The sequence below is a fragment of the Lycium ferocissimum genome, unplaced genomic scaffold (genome assembly GCF_029784015.1).
Source record: "Lycium ferocissimum isolate CSIRO_LF1 unplaced genomic scaffold, AGI_CSIRO_Lferr_CH_V1 ctg7085, whole genome shotgun sequence".
NCBI classification, from domain to species: domain Eukaryota; kingdom Viridiplantae; phylum Streptophyta; class Magnoliopsida; order Solanales; family Solanaceae; genus Lycium; species Lycium ferocissimum.
The window spans coordinates 30,627-45,738 of NW_026726627.1; the positions used below are offsets into that span (position 1 = coordinate 30,627).

General features: G+C 44.5%; 1 pseudogene; it reads right to left on the reverse strand.

Annotated features, from left to right (window-relative positions):
- Nucleotides 1-4,125: 4,125 nt before the first annotated feature.
- On the reverse strand, nt 4,126-4,219 carry LOC132045569 (small nucleolar RNA R71; annotated as a pseudogene).
- Between the last annotated feature and the right edge of the window lie 10,893 nt (nt 4,220-15,112).

Sequence of the window (15,112 nt, forward strand, 5' to 3'; positions counted from 1 at the left end):
TGCGAAGTAAAGATAGTTTCTTGTTTTTATGAAAATGATGTTGCTAACGTATGGAATTGTTGATATAGTTTATGAATTCGGAAGAAGAAAATGTGTCATTCATGTTCTTAATATAGTTGGAAGATTTCATGTGGAATGGCCTATGGTTTGGGTTGTCTTGAATATTGTGCGGATTATTTGAAGTGTTCTTGAATCTTGTTTGAGTGGTCTCGGGTTAGAATTTGAACTTATGATCATTGATGTTAGTTTGAATGTATGTAGTTGAATGGAAGATAAATGGAATGTTGATGGGTTATGTAGAAAAGACTTGCTAATGCTAGAATGCATTTTGAATCTATTATTGATGTTGGTAGCATGATTGTTGTTATGGTTGTTCTTGATTTGGCCGAGTTGAATTCTCGGGGATGTTGAAGTTATAGGGGAAATGCTGCCAAAATTTCCGTAGACAAAGTGTTAATTTGGAATTGGATTCTTAAGTGCTTATGGCTAATGGTTGATACCTAATGACATTATTGTAGATCGTGAGAAGTCGAGACTTAAGTTTGGATTAGCTTAGGAAGCGGCTAAGGTATGTAAAGCTCAACCTTTCTTTCTTTGGCATGTCTTAGTTAAAAGTAAGTTATGACACGAGTCTCGAGGTAACTCTATTCTTGCGATCCGAGCATGTCTATGGTTCTTATTTGTTTCTTGATATTCGTATTCTTAATGCAGTCAAGTTATGGTTCTTATGTTTTTGTATGACTAAATTTCAAAAGTTGCATAAAAGCTTGTTTTCAAAAGAGTTTTGTTTTTAAATGATTCCGTAACTACGAACGACCGTAACTTTCAGTGTAAGGGGCTCGGATTGCTTCGATATGATTGTAGAAAGTCCTTAAGTGAGTAATGTCCGTAACTTTCTGAGGCGGGCTCGGATTTGTTTGACGTATGGCTATGATCCCTATGGTTCTTTGATATGTTTATGATGTTTGATATGTTTTTCCGAGTGACGTCCGAAAGATTTTTGATAAGACTAATGTTCCGATTTTCAAATGACGATTCGTTTAGATTACTTCATTGAGTCTCTGAAAATGATTTATGTGCTTATGGTTTCTCACTACTCTGCTCGTGCCAGCCTCATTATGTCCTTCACTGCGTCCCGGGCCAGGGCATGTATTCGTGCAACTCTATTGCATTATTCACCGCGTCCCTCACTAGAGGGACGGGCACGCACGACCGCGTCCCTCATTAGAGGGCGGGGCACGTTATATGATATGATGATGTGGGGGAGGTGGCCGAGATGACATATGATGATTTCCTTACCGCGTCCCTCGCTAGAGGGCGGGGCACGTTACATGTTCATGCATATGATGATTTTACTTACCGAGTCCCTCACTAGAGGGCCGGACACGCTATATGTTTATATGATGATTTTATGACATTAACATACATGAGATATGTTTTCAAAGGCAAGTTTTATGATTTTCTATACTCTTTACTTCGCATGATCCCGCTTTATCGTATTTCATGCTTTACATACTCAAGTATATATTCCCATCGACCCTCTTTTCTTCTGGGGTCGCGTTTCATGCCGCGTGTGTACACCTGTATTTAGCCGAGGATATTAGTAGAAGATGTTCCAGCGGGATTGGCGAGCTCCATTTTCTCCGGAGGCCGCCGAGTCGCCGTATTATGTTATGGTATTATGTTCCATGTTAGAGACTTTGCAGACAGAGTCATGTGTATAGTATGTCAGTTTGTAAGAGCCTCTATAAGCCGATGTATTGTTATGCATTACTTTACAGATTTTATACGATGGTAGACTTCTTTTGATTTGAAAAAGTATGGAAAGCATATTTGGTTTCCGAAAACCTTTCATGATGTATTTATGATCGTGCCAGCGGGTTCGCTCATCTGGACCCGATATGACTATCTAGGTAAGGGTCGGGTGCCCATCACACCCTATCGGAGGGTGTGACAAATTGGTATCGCAACGATTCGTCCTAGGGGTTGTTCCAGCAAAGTCGTGTCCAAGATAGTCCCGTTTATGGCGCGAAGCCGGCCATATTTATAAACAGGAGGCTACGGGGCATTTAGGGTGGTTACTTTTCTTTCACCTCTTAGATCGTGCCATAGAGCACATAGGAAATGGGAAATAATCTAGATTTAGTGTCATTTACACGTGATATTTTATCTAGATTTAGTGTCATTTATCACTTTCATCGCACTTTTGAACGTGAATTGTTGTATATAAGCTTATGTTGGTATGTTTATATGAATAGGTACAACAAGGACCAACGAAGGGTATTCCGGGCAGTTTGAGTGATTCCGAGGCTATATACGACGATTGAATGTTGCGAAGGAAGTTCCAACACTTGAAGGCAAAATCTGACCACTGAAGGGTCTCATGCGCTGGCCATGCGCCGCACATCCAGCGCACAAGATACCCTTTCGATTCTCGACATACATGTTATGCTTTGGCTGTGCGGAGTACAAGCGGATGCAGACACAGTCATGCGATGGCCATGCGACGCATGACCAAAGCACAGGCGGCGTCAGTTGTCCTATTTAGATCGGGATTGGGCCCACTTATCTTATATTTACCCTAGCATATAAATAGCCGTTTTGAACATTAGAGGGGCGGCTTGGACGACTTTTTGAGAAGTGTGAAACTCTTTCTAGGTTTTATTCCTCTTCTATTATTTTTCTTTACATCAAAACCCTAAGTAATGATGAATTCTTCTTTCGCTTATCGAATCATGTGTAACTAAACACTTAAATTCTGGGGTTGTGGTGTAGCCATGAATATTGATGTTTGACAAGTGTTTCAATCTTAGCAGCTTGCTCATATGCAATTGCTTCATTGCTTCTGTGTTTAATCTCTTGATTGTCGCGTTAATGGTTGAGTACTATCTACTCATTGACATACGTGCTTGGGAAAGACGTTGTTCTTTTGGAGAAGAAGTAATGAGATTGTGATCTGAATATCCCTAGAGTTGGGCAAGGATTTGTGACTAGGATAGGAATATACTTAGTTACCGCAATCAATGATGTACCGTGCCCTTATTGCATTCTTGATAGGTCAATACCATAGGAATATAGGAGGCGATTTATCTTGAATCGGCGAGTAGAGGTTCGGAAGAATCCTACGAGATTAATGATCCGGTTAATTAGCCATTGTGAACAAAGTTGCTAAGTTGAGATACTTGATGGACTCAATAGGATTGGTGAACCAACCACGACCCTGGAATACTTCTAAAATCTTGATAAAAGCTATTCTTCCTCACGTTCTAAGCACAAGTTCTGTTTTACACTAGTAGTTAATTACATTACAGCATTTAGTTATAGAAGAACCAACACTTTTATTCTTCACTTGCATAGATAGTAAGCAATAGTTTATTCTCGTGAAATATTGATCATAAGTCTCTGTGGGTTCGACATCCGATTTTACATAATCACTTTATTACTTGTACGATCACGTACACTTGCGTGTGCATTTGGACGCAACAAGTTTTTGGCGCCATTGCCGGGGACTTAGAAATCAATTATTTTTGCCATAATAAATTTTATTGCTTCATTTTATCCAAGTGTTAACGTCTTGATCTTAGCTTTTTCCCCGATTTCGTGTACTTTACTCGAATGCGAAGGACCGCGAGTCAAAACAATCTTGAGGAATTCGATCCCGAGCCCGAACGGACTTTCAATCGGCGTAGAGAGATTTGAATTTATTGCGTGTAACCCGCAGTGAAGTACCTGTGGTCATGGCTAATCATCAACCGGCGAAGGTGAGAGAGGTTGCAGTGCCTCGGGTGGCAGATGTCACTTCAAGCATTGTCAAGCCCACCATCGAAGGGCACTTTGAGCTGAAGCATCCTATGATTCAACTTCTTCACTCTAGTGGGCAATTCACGGGAATGTCACATGAGGATCCTCAGCGTCACATCCATACCTTTCTGCAGATTGTGGATACTTTTGCCACTGGTAGGGTCACGAAAGAATATGTTCGACTGACACTGTTCCCCTTCTCTCTATTGGGGAATGCTAGTAACTGGTTATTAGCTGAGCCCGCTAACTCTATCACTACGTGGGATGACTTGGCAACGAAATTCTTGACAAGGTTCTTTCCACCAGCAAAGACTGCTCGCCTCCGAAGAGAGATCATGTCATTCAGGCAGAAACAAGGAGAAAATTTATATCAGGCCTGGGAGAGGTTTAAAGGTCTTCTCAGAGATTGCCCTCATCACCATCAGACGAATGAAGTTCTGGCACACACATTTATTGAGAGTCTCGATGCTCAACATAAGTCCTCACTAGACACTGCTGCAGGAGGGCAGGCTCTCGATCTCACCTATGAAGAACTATTCACACTATTGAACAAAGTTCACTCGTAGCACTCCTGATCGGGCGGTGATGATGCAGCCAGCTCGCTTAGAAAGCACCGGTGTCTATGAAGTAGACAATTTTACAACATTATCAGCACAGATTGATGCCATGCGCACCGAACTCAGGAAGTTAGCTGTGGCACAAGCACCACCACAGGTGCATGCAGTGCAGCAAGCCATAGCCTTATGTGATATCTGCGGAGAGGGTCATAACAGTGATGAGTGCCCTGCAAATCCCGCATCCATCTACTTTGTGGGTAATGCAGGCAAGGGGCAAGGAAACAATAATCGCATGGAAATTCCTACAACCCAAATTGGAGGAACCATCCAAATTTCAGGTGGAGTGACAACTCAGGGCATCAGAAGCAGAACTATCAGTCAGCACCCGCCCCTCAAGCTCCTACAAATAGTATGGAAGAGATGATGAAAAAGATGATGGGTGACATGCAGAAGATGATGATAGATCAGCAGAAGTTGATAGCAGATAATCAGAATCGTGATTTGGCTGTACGGAATTTAGAGAGACAGATGGGACAGATAGCTGGTGCTAAAAATACTAGACCACCTGGAGGACTTCCAAGTGACACAGATGTGAATCCCAAGCCTTGCAATGCTGTAACTCTGCGAAATGGGCGAGAGCTAGAGGAAGTAACTGTAAAGAAAGCTAGTCGAGGAGAGGCTGAAAAGGAGAAGATTGCCACGAAACGAGTGAAAAAGGAGAGTTGTTGAAGCATCGAGATCAAAGCAGCCACAGGCCATGGTTGCAAAGCCACCGCCTCCATTCCCTCAACGTCTGGCAAGACAGAAAGAAGAGGCTACTTATAAGAAGTTTCTTGATTTGCTTAAGCAGGTAAACGTGAACGTCCCCTTGGTTGATATGCTGCAGGGTATTCCAAAGTATACTAAGTACATCAAAGATATTGTTGCAAATAAGAGCCGTTTCACCGAGTATGCCACAGTTGCACTCACTGAGGAGTGCACTTCTCGTATTCGAACAAAGTTGCCCACAAAATTGAAGGATCCCGGAAGTTTCACAATTGAGATTTCTATTTGGACACAGGTTGTTGCTCGAGCACTTTGTGACCTAGGTGCAAGTATAAATCTGATGCCTTCGTCTATCTTTCGGAAGCTAGGTTTGGGAGTGCCTGCACCAACCACTATAGTTCTTCACCGGCGTGCGTACGTATCGTTGGCAAGACCCGAAGGCATTATTGAAGATGTATTAGTACAAGTGGGGTCGTTGATAATTCCTGCTGACTTTGTGATATTGGATTTTGAGCCAGACCCGGAAGTCCCATTTATTTTGGGGCGTCCGTTCTTGGCCACAGGGAGAGCACTTATTGATGTAGCTGCTGGGCAGCTTACCATGCGAGTACATGATAAAGTAGAGGTTTTCAATGTATATCAAGCTTTGAAGATGCCTGCAATCTATGAGGAGCTGTCCGCCATCACTGTTCTGAATGATGATACCCGAAGACCATTCATCACTTCCCATGATCCATTGGAGAGAGCCTTGGTGGGGGATGATATTTTTGGTGACACTATGGCATTTGAAATGGTACAGACTCTGGATATGGCAAGTATTTATATTCGGAGAGGCGAGTTTGAGCACTTAGACAGGAAAATGGGGGTAACCCCGAAGTTATCGATTGAAGAGCCTCCGAAGTTGGAATTGAAGCCACTGCCCGCCCACCTTAAATATGCATTCTTAGGTGAGGAGGATACTTTGCCAGTGATATTGGCAGCAGAGTTGACCACTGAAGAGGTTAATATTTGCCTCAAAGTACTGAAGTCCCACAAAAGAGCATTGGGATGGCAGATATCGGATATTCAGGGAATTAGCCCAGCACTGTGCATGCACAAGATTCTTATGGAGGATGACCATAGGCCCAGCGCACAGCATCAACGGAGACTAAACTCGGTGATGAAGGAGGTTGTCAAGAAAGAGGTAATTAAGTGGTTAGATTCAGCATTATTTTTCCCATTTCGCACGCAAGTGGGTGAGCCCGGTGCAGTTAAGGCGTCCCCAAGAAAGGAGGGATGACAATTGTGACAAATGACAAAAATGAGCTCATCCCTACTAGAACAATCACGGGGTGGAGAATCGCATGGATTACCGCAAGCTGAACGAGGCAACCAGAAAGGATCACTATCCTATTCCCTTCATAGATCAAATGCTTGACAGGTTAGCTGGGCAGGAGTTTTATTGTTTTCTGGATGGTTATTCTGGATATAATCAGATTGCTATTGCTCCGGAGGATCAGGAGAAGACCACATTTACATGCCCGTATGGCACGTATGCTTTCAAACGCATGCCATTTGGGTTGTGCAATGCACCCGCGACTTTCCAAAGGTGCATGATGGCTATTTTCTCAGAGATGGTTGAGGACTTCGTCGAAGTGTTCATGGATGATTTTTCGGTATTCGGGAGCTCTTTTGAGGTTTGCTTGCAGAATCTGGACCGAGTGCTGGCAAGATGTGAAGAAACTAACCTGGTCTTGAATTGGGAAAAATGTCACTTTATGGTCCGAGAAGGAATAGTCCTTGGGCACAAGGTTTCAAAGAGAGGGCTGGAGGTTGATCGTGCAAAAGTGGAGGTCATTGAAAAGCGCCACCTCCCATATCGCCCAAGGGTGTGCGCAGTTTCCTCGGCACGCAGATTCTACTGTGCGCTTCATAAAGGATTTTTCAAAGATCTCAAGTCCGATGTGCGTATTACTTGAGAAGGATGTGAAATTCCTCTTTGATGATGCATGTGTTACGGCCTTTGAAGGCCTAAAGAAGAGATTGGTAACTGCACCAATAATTATGGCACCTGACTGGAACTTGCCATTCGAGTTAATGTGTGATGCAAGTGACAACGCTGTGGGGGCTGTGTTAGGCCAGCGACGAGAGAAAGTTTTTCATTCTATCTACTATGCCAGCAAGATGTTAGATGCTGCGCAATCGAATTACACTGTGACAGAGAAGGAGCAAGAGTATTGCCTAATTGAGATTGGAAATGAGGACATGGCGCAAGTATAAACAGATAATGGTATAATTAATAGTTTATTCTTCACTTGCATAGATAGTAAGCAATAGTTTATTCTCGTGAAATATTGATCATAAGTCTCTGTGGGTTCGACATCCGATTTTACATAATCACTTTATGACTTGTACGATCACGTACACTTGCGTGTGCATTTGGACGCAACAAGTTTTTGGCGCCATTCGGGGACTTAGAAATCAATTATTTTTGCCATAATAAATTTTATTGCTTCATTTTATCCAAGTGATGTACTTTACTCGAATGCGAAGGATCTGCGAGTCAAAACAATCTTGAGGAATTCGATCCGAGTTTGAACGGACTTTCAATCGGCGTAGGAGAGATTTGAATTTATTGCAGAACCCGCAGGCCGTCGCAGAAGTACCTGTGGTCATGGCTAATCATCAACCGGCGAAGGTGAGAGAGGTTGCAGTGCCTCGGGTGGCAGATGTCACTTCAAGCATTGTCAAGCCCACCATCGAAGGGCACTTTGAGCTGAAGCATCCTATGATTCAACTTCTTCACTCTAGTGGGCAATTCACGGAATGTCACATGAGGATCCTGCGTCACATCCATACCTTTCTTGTGGATACTTTTGCCACCGGTAGTGGTCAAGAAAGAATATGTTCGACCACACTCGTTCCCCTTCTCTCTATTGGGGAATGCTAGTAACTGGTTATTAGCTGAGCCCGCTAACTCTATCACTACGTGGGATGACTTGGCAACGAAATTCTTGATAAGGTTCTTTCCACCAGCAAAGACTGCTCGCCTCCGAAGAGAGATCATGTCATTCAGGCAGAAACAAGGAGAAAATTTGTATCAGGCCTGGGAGAGGTTTAAAGGTCTTCTCGCAGATTGCCCTCATCACCATCGACGAATGAAGTTCGGCACACACATTTATTGAGAGTCTCGATGCTCAACATAAGTCCTCACATGCCTCTTGATCGATCTATGAAGAACTATTCACACTATTAGCACTCTGATCGGGCAGGATGATGATCGCTTAGAAAGCACCGGTGTCTATGAAGTAGACAATTTTACAACATTATCGACACGAGATGATGACGCGCACCGTCCCATGGCACAAGCACCACCACGGTGCATGAATGCGGAGCAAGCCATAGTCTTATGTGATATCGGAGAGGGTCATAACAAGGATGAGTGCCCCCGGCATCCATCTACTTTGTGGGTAATGCAAGGGGCAAGGAAACAATAATCCATGGAAATTCCTACAACCCAAATTGGAGGAACCAAATTTTTAAGGCATCGAAAGAACTATCGGTGCCGCACCCGCCCTCAAGCTCCCACAAATAGTATGGAAGAGATGATAAAAATGATGATGGGTGACATGCGAAGATGATGATAGATAGAGGTTGAAGCAGATAATCAGAATCGTGATTTGACTGTACGGAATTTAGAGAGATAGATGGGACAGATAGCCGGTGCTAAAAATACTAGACCACTTGGAGGACTTCCAAGTGACACAGATGTGAATCCCAAGCCTTGCAATGCTGTAACTCTGCGAAATGGGCGAGATCGTAAAGAAAGCAGTCGAGGAGAGGCCGAAAAGGAGAAGATTGCCACGTAAAACGAGTGAAAAAGGGAGAGTTGTGAAGCATCGGGATCAAAGCGACCCAGAGTTGCAAAGTCTCCATTCCCTCAACGTCCGGCAAGACGGAGAAGAAGAGGCTACTTATAAGAAGTTTCTTGATTTGAAGCAGGTAAACGTGAACGTCCCCTTGGTTGATCGTATTCCAAAGTATACTAAGTACATCAAAGATATTGTTGCAAATAAGAGCCGGAACTTGCCTCACTCGTATTAAAAATGCCCACAAAATTGAAGGATCCCGGAAGTTTCACATTGAGATTTCTATTGGGACACAAAGTTGTTGCTCGAGCACTTTGTGACCTAGGTGCAAGTATAACTGATGCCTTCGTCATCTTTTCGGAAGCTAGGTTTGGGGAGTGCCCGGACCAACCACTATAGTTCTTCACCGGCGACGAACGAAGGCATTATGAAGATGTATTAGTACAAATAGGGTCGTTGATAATTTTGACTTTGGATATTGGATTTTGAGCCGGAGAAGTCCCATTTATTTTGGGGCGTCCGTTCTTGGACAATGGGAGAGCACTTTTGATGTAGGCTTGCGCCTTACCATGCGAGTACATGATAAAGTAGAGGTTTTCAATGTATATGTTTTGAAGATGCCCGCGATCTATGAGGAGCCGTCCGCCATCCTCGTTCTAAATGATGATACCCGAAGACCATTCATCACTTCCCATGATCCATTGGAGAGAGCCTTGGTGGGGGATGATATTTTTGTGACACTATGGCAAAAATATCCGGATATGGCAAGTATTTATATTCGGAGAGGGAGTTTGAGCACTTAGACAGAAAACGGGGGTAACCCCATCGATTGAAGAGCCTCCGAAGTTGGAATTGAAATCGCCCCGCCCACCTTAAATATGCATTCTTAGGTGAGGAGGATACTTTGCCGTTGATATTAGCGGAGAGTTGACCACCGAAGAGGTTAATATTTGCCTCAAAGTACCGAAGTCCCACAAAAGAGCATTGGGATGGAAGATATCGGATATTCGGTGAATTAGCTCAAAGCTGCATGCACAAGATTCTTATGGAGGATGACCATAGGCCTACGCACGCATCAACGGAGACTAAACCCGGTGATGAAGGAGGTTGTCAAGTGGTTAGATTCGGGCATTATTTTTCCCATTTCGGCCGGTAAAGCCCAAATTGCGTCCCCAAGAAGGAGGGAACCGACAAATGACAAAAATGAGCTCATCCCTACTAGAACAATCACGGGGTGGAGAATCCGCATGGATTACCGCAAGGCGAACGAGGCAAGTAAAGGATCACTATCCCATTCCCTTCATAGATCAAATGCTTGACGCAGGAGTTTTATTGTTTTCCGGATGGTTATTCCGGATATAATCGTATTGCTATTGCTCCGAGGATAGAGAAGACCACATTTACATGCCCGTATGGCACGTATGCTTTCAAACGCATGCCATTTGGGTTGTGCAATGCACCCGCGACTTTCCAAAGGTGCATGATGGCTATTTTCTCGAGATGGTTGAGGACTTCTTGAAGTGTTCATGGATGAGGTATTCGGGAGCTCTTTGAGGTTTGCTTGCGTAATCTTGACCGCGCAAGATGTGAAGAGTCTTGAATTGGGAAAAATATCACTTTATGGTCCGAGAAGGAATAGTCCTTGGGCACAAGGTTTCAAAGAGAGGTCGGAGGTTGATCGTGCAAAAGTGAGGTCATTGAAAAGTCGCCAAGTCAAGGGTGTGCTAGTTTCCTAGGATTCTACAAGGCTTCATAAAGGATTTTTCAAAGATCTCAAGTCCGATGTGCATTACTTGAGAAGGATGTGAAATTCCTCTTTGATGATGCATGTGTTACGGCCTTTGAAAAAGAAGAGGTAAGCCGCAGCAATAATTATGGCACCGACCGGAACTTGCCATTCGAGTTAATGTGTGATGCAAGTGACAACGCCGTAGGGGCCGTGTTAGCCGCCGACGAGAGAAAGTTTTTCATTCTATCTACTATGCCAGCAAGATGTTAGATGCTGCGCAATCGAATTACACTGTGACAGAGAAGGAGCTGCTAGCTGTGGTTTATGCATTTGATAAGTTTCGGTCCTATCTTGTGGGTACACATGTTATTGTTTACACAGACCATGCAGCTATTCGCTACTTGTTCAGCAAAAGAAGGATGCTAAACCCAGTCGATTCGGTCCTTGCAAGAATTTGATATTGAGATTAAATATCGGAAGGGAGTGGAGAACCAAGTTGCAAACCACCTTTCCAGATTGGACAACCATAACCATTTTGTGGAGGAAGTGCAAATTCGAGAGTGTTTCCCTGATGAGCAGCTATTTGCAATTCCTGTTGCTGAAGTCCCATGGTACGCTGATATTGTGAACTTGATTGTGAGTGGGGTGTACCCACCTGAAGCCACTTCACAGCAGAGAAAGAAGCTATATCATGACTCACGGTTTTACATATGGGATGAGCCGTACTTGTTTAAGCAAGGAACTGATCAGCTAATGCGGAGATGCATTCCACAGACCGAGGTGGGTCAAGTGTTGGAGAGTTGTCACTCTTCCCCATACGGGGGACATTTTCAAGGGGATCGTCGCGGCTAAGGTATTACGGTCCGGTTTCTATTGGCCCACTCTCTTCAAAGATGCCCATGCATTTGCTAGAAGTTGTGATCGATGTCAACGAACGGAAACATCTCTAAGAGGCACGAGATGCCTCTGACGAACATATTGGAAGTAGAGATATTTGACGTTTGGGGCATCGATTTTATGGGGCCATTCCCACCATCCTTCGGTAACAGGTACATTCTACTTGTTGTTGATTATGTTTCAAAATGGGTAGAGGCAGTCCCTCTTCCAACCAATGATGCGAAGGTGGTGGTGAATTTTGTGCGAAAGAATATATTCGCAAGGTTTGGAACTCCACGGGCTATGATCAGCGATGGGGGCGCCCACTTCTGCAACAGCTTGCTAAAGAACCTTCGGCGAAATATGGGGTAAAGCACAAGGTGTCTACACACCTTACCACCCACGGACATGCGGACGGAGTAGAAGTCTCAAATAGGGAGGTAAAGCAAATTTTAGAGAAAAGCGTAAATGCTCGCAGGAAGGATTGGGCAACGAAGTTGGATGACGCTTTATGGGCGTATCGCACTGCATATAAAACCCCCATCGGAGCTTCTCCTTACAGGTTAGTCTATGGGAAGGCGTGTCATCTGCCGGTTGAGCTAGAGCATAAAGCATACTGGGCAATTAAAAAGCTCAATCTCGATATGAGCTTGGCCGGGAGAGAAGAGGTTGTTGCGCCTACACGAGCTTGATGAATTCGGATCGGGGGCGTATGAGAATGCAAAGTCGTACAAGGAGAAAACTAAGCGATGGCATGACAAGCACATACAAGCATCGTGAATTCGTTCCGGGCGGCGGTACTACTCTTCAACTCTAGGTCGCGGTTGTTTCCGGGAAAGCTTAAGTCCCGGTGGTCTGGCCCATTTGTGGTAGCACAAATCACACCCCATGGGGCCGTCGAAATACAAACTATGGATGGGGTGCGCAAGTTCTTGGTAAATGGACAGCGCCTCAAGCGATATTGGGGTGGAAATTTTGACAAGGAAAAGGAGAAAGTGCTCCTCGATGATGAGTGAACAAGGAAATGCGTCGTGCCGCGACATTAACTCAGGCGCTTCTCGGGAGGCAACCCGAGTTTGTAATAAAAAAAAAAAAAAAAAAAAAAAAAGAGTGTCGTGCCACGACCTTAACTAAGGCGCTGGTTGGGAGGCAACCCGACTTTGTAGCATATATGTCATGTGTGTTCATGTTGCAGGTCCAACCAACGAGCAGGAGAAAGAAACGCGCAACCCAGTTCATGAAAAAGCTCCAGGTTTGTACGTGCTTTTCCCATGCGTCGCATGGAAATCGCACAAGGGGTAAGCAGAGCCAAATTTTCGGCTAAGTATAAAGTTCAGAGAGGGGTGTATTGTGCGATGTAAATGCGTCGCATGACTATCGCATGTTAAGCACTCAGAGCCAAATTTTCGGCTAAGTATAAAGTTCAGAGAGGGGCGTATTGTGCGATGTAAATGCGTCGCATGACTATCGCATGTTAAGCACTCAGAGCCAAATTTTCGGCTAAGTATAAAGTTCAGAGAGGGGTGTATTGTGCGATGTGAATGCGTCGCATGACTATCGCATGATAAGCACTCAGAGCCAAATTTTCGGCTAAGTATAAAGTTCAGAGAGGGGTGTATTGTGCGATGTAAATGCGTCGCATGAATATCGCATGATAAGAACTCAGAGGGAAATTTTTCTAAGTGTAAACTTCAGAAAAGGGGGCAGTGTGCGTTGAGCATGCGACGCATTCCCAATGCACGGGTCGGCCCAGTTCGATTCTTTTAAAAAAAGAATAAGACACGGCCACACCCCTTTATTCCTCACTTCTCACAAAACTCTTCCACTCTCTCTAAACCTCTAACCACCCGGACTCACAACCAAAACGCCCTTCCCCCAATCCCTTCTAATTCCAAGGCAAGTAGTGTCAATCATCTCCCCCACAACACCAAGGTAAGAACCCGTTTATTTTCTTCAACTATTTCCCATCCCTTCTTTCCCCTGCTTGTTGGGTTCAGAGATTCGAAATTAGGGTTTATGGGTTGGGCGAATTTGTGTGGGTGATTTGGTATTGTGTTGTTTGAAAAGCTTGTTGGTCACTAGAACATTGATTCCCAAACATGAGGGAGGGTTTCACAACCCTCCATTGTTGCAAAACTTCAAAGAATAGTTCTATGCCCACAAGTTGTTTGATAAAATCCCTAAATGAATTGTCATGTGATTGTTGTGAAGTCTTGAGTAGCAAATAAACATGGAACAACGTAGGGTACTGCCATGAACACTCACAAGTCATCCAACATGCTTTTTCATTGTCTTGTAGGATAGTTTTCAATTCTTGCATTTGTCGTTTCAAATAAAAAAAAAAAAAAAATTTAGCTAACTTCTTAGTTTTGAGTTTTGTGCATCATAGTCGGAAGTACGTGTGGGGTCGTTTCACGACCCCACGGGAGAGTCATTAACAGCCATGAGCATACCCAAACACCCAGCTTGCAATAAGTGTGGGGTCGTTTCACGACCCCACTTGGTTTAACATTTGCTAACGAAGTTCGCTGTTTGTGTTTTGAATCCCAACAGGTACAATGGTAAACAAAGGCAAAGGGAAAGTGGATGAGTCAGGCCCGTCCCAAGGTTCTAAAAGAGGTAGAAGTGGCAAGCACACCGCCACAAAGAAAGGAGCCACGACTCGTAGTGGAAAGCAACCAGTGGTCCCTATCCCTCGGGCCTCTTCCCGCAGGCCTCGACCCACCTTTTATGGGGCCGGGTTGGCTGAAGAGTGGTACAAGGAGTTCCCCTTGGCCGATGGTTATGTGCACGAACGGCCTGTCAACAAGGTGGCATTGAAGAAGAATTTCAGAGGAATTTACAATCAAATAGTCGGAATGGGCTGGAGTGCGGTATTTGATAAACCAGGACCGGTAAACATTGACCTGGTTCTGGAGCTGTATTCCAACATCATTCTGGGGAGATCAGAGGGTGGCGAGCCTCATCATTCCGTGCAATTGAGGGGTGAATGGGTACCGTTGACAGCCTCCACTTTGTGTGCACACTTGGGGGTTCCAGACCATCCTGTAGGCCCGCTGCTCGAGTTCATAAAAAGGCCTGACTATAAGGCCATTCGGGAAACCTTGTGTGGCCCTGACTCCATGGCAAAGTGGGCAAGATACCGTGATGATCCGAGGAAGCACAAAACGATGCTAATGGGCGATTTTCTGAAGGAGGCACGAGTGTGGTTACGGCTCCTCAATTACCGCATGATGCCTCTTGACCACTTCACCACTGTGCTGAAGGAGAGAGTAGCCATAGTGTACTTCTTCCTGACTGGGCAACCGGTTAACATTGGATATTGGATGCTTCAGGATATGATCCGCATCAGAGAGGGCAAATCCCTCAAGCTCAGCTTTGGAAATACACTCACAGCATATCTGAGGAAGTTGGTCCCGCACTTGGAAAGGGGCATGACAGGGTACTTGACTGCCCAGATAACCCGATCGACATATCCAATGTCAAAGGCCCCGAGCAGAGCAAGTTCAACCTGACTCCAGCACAAGAACGATCGG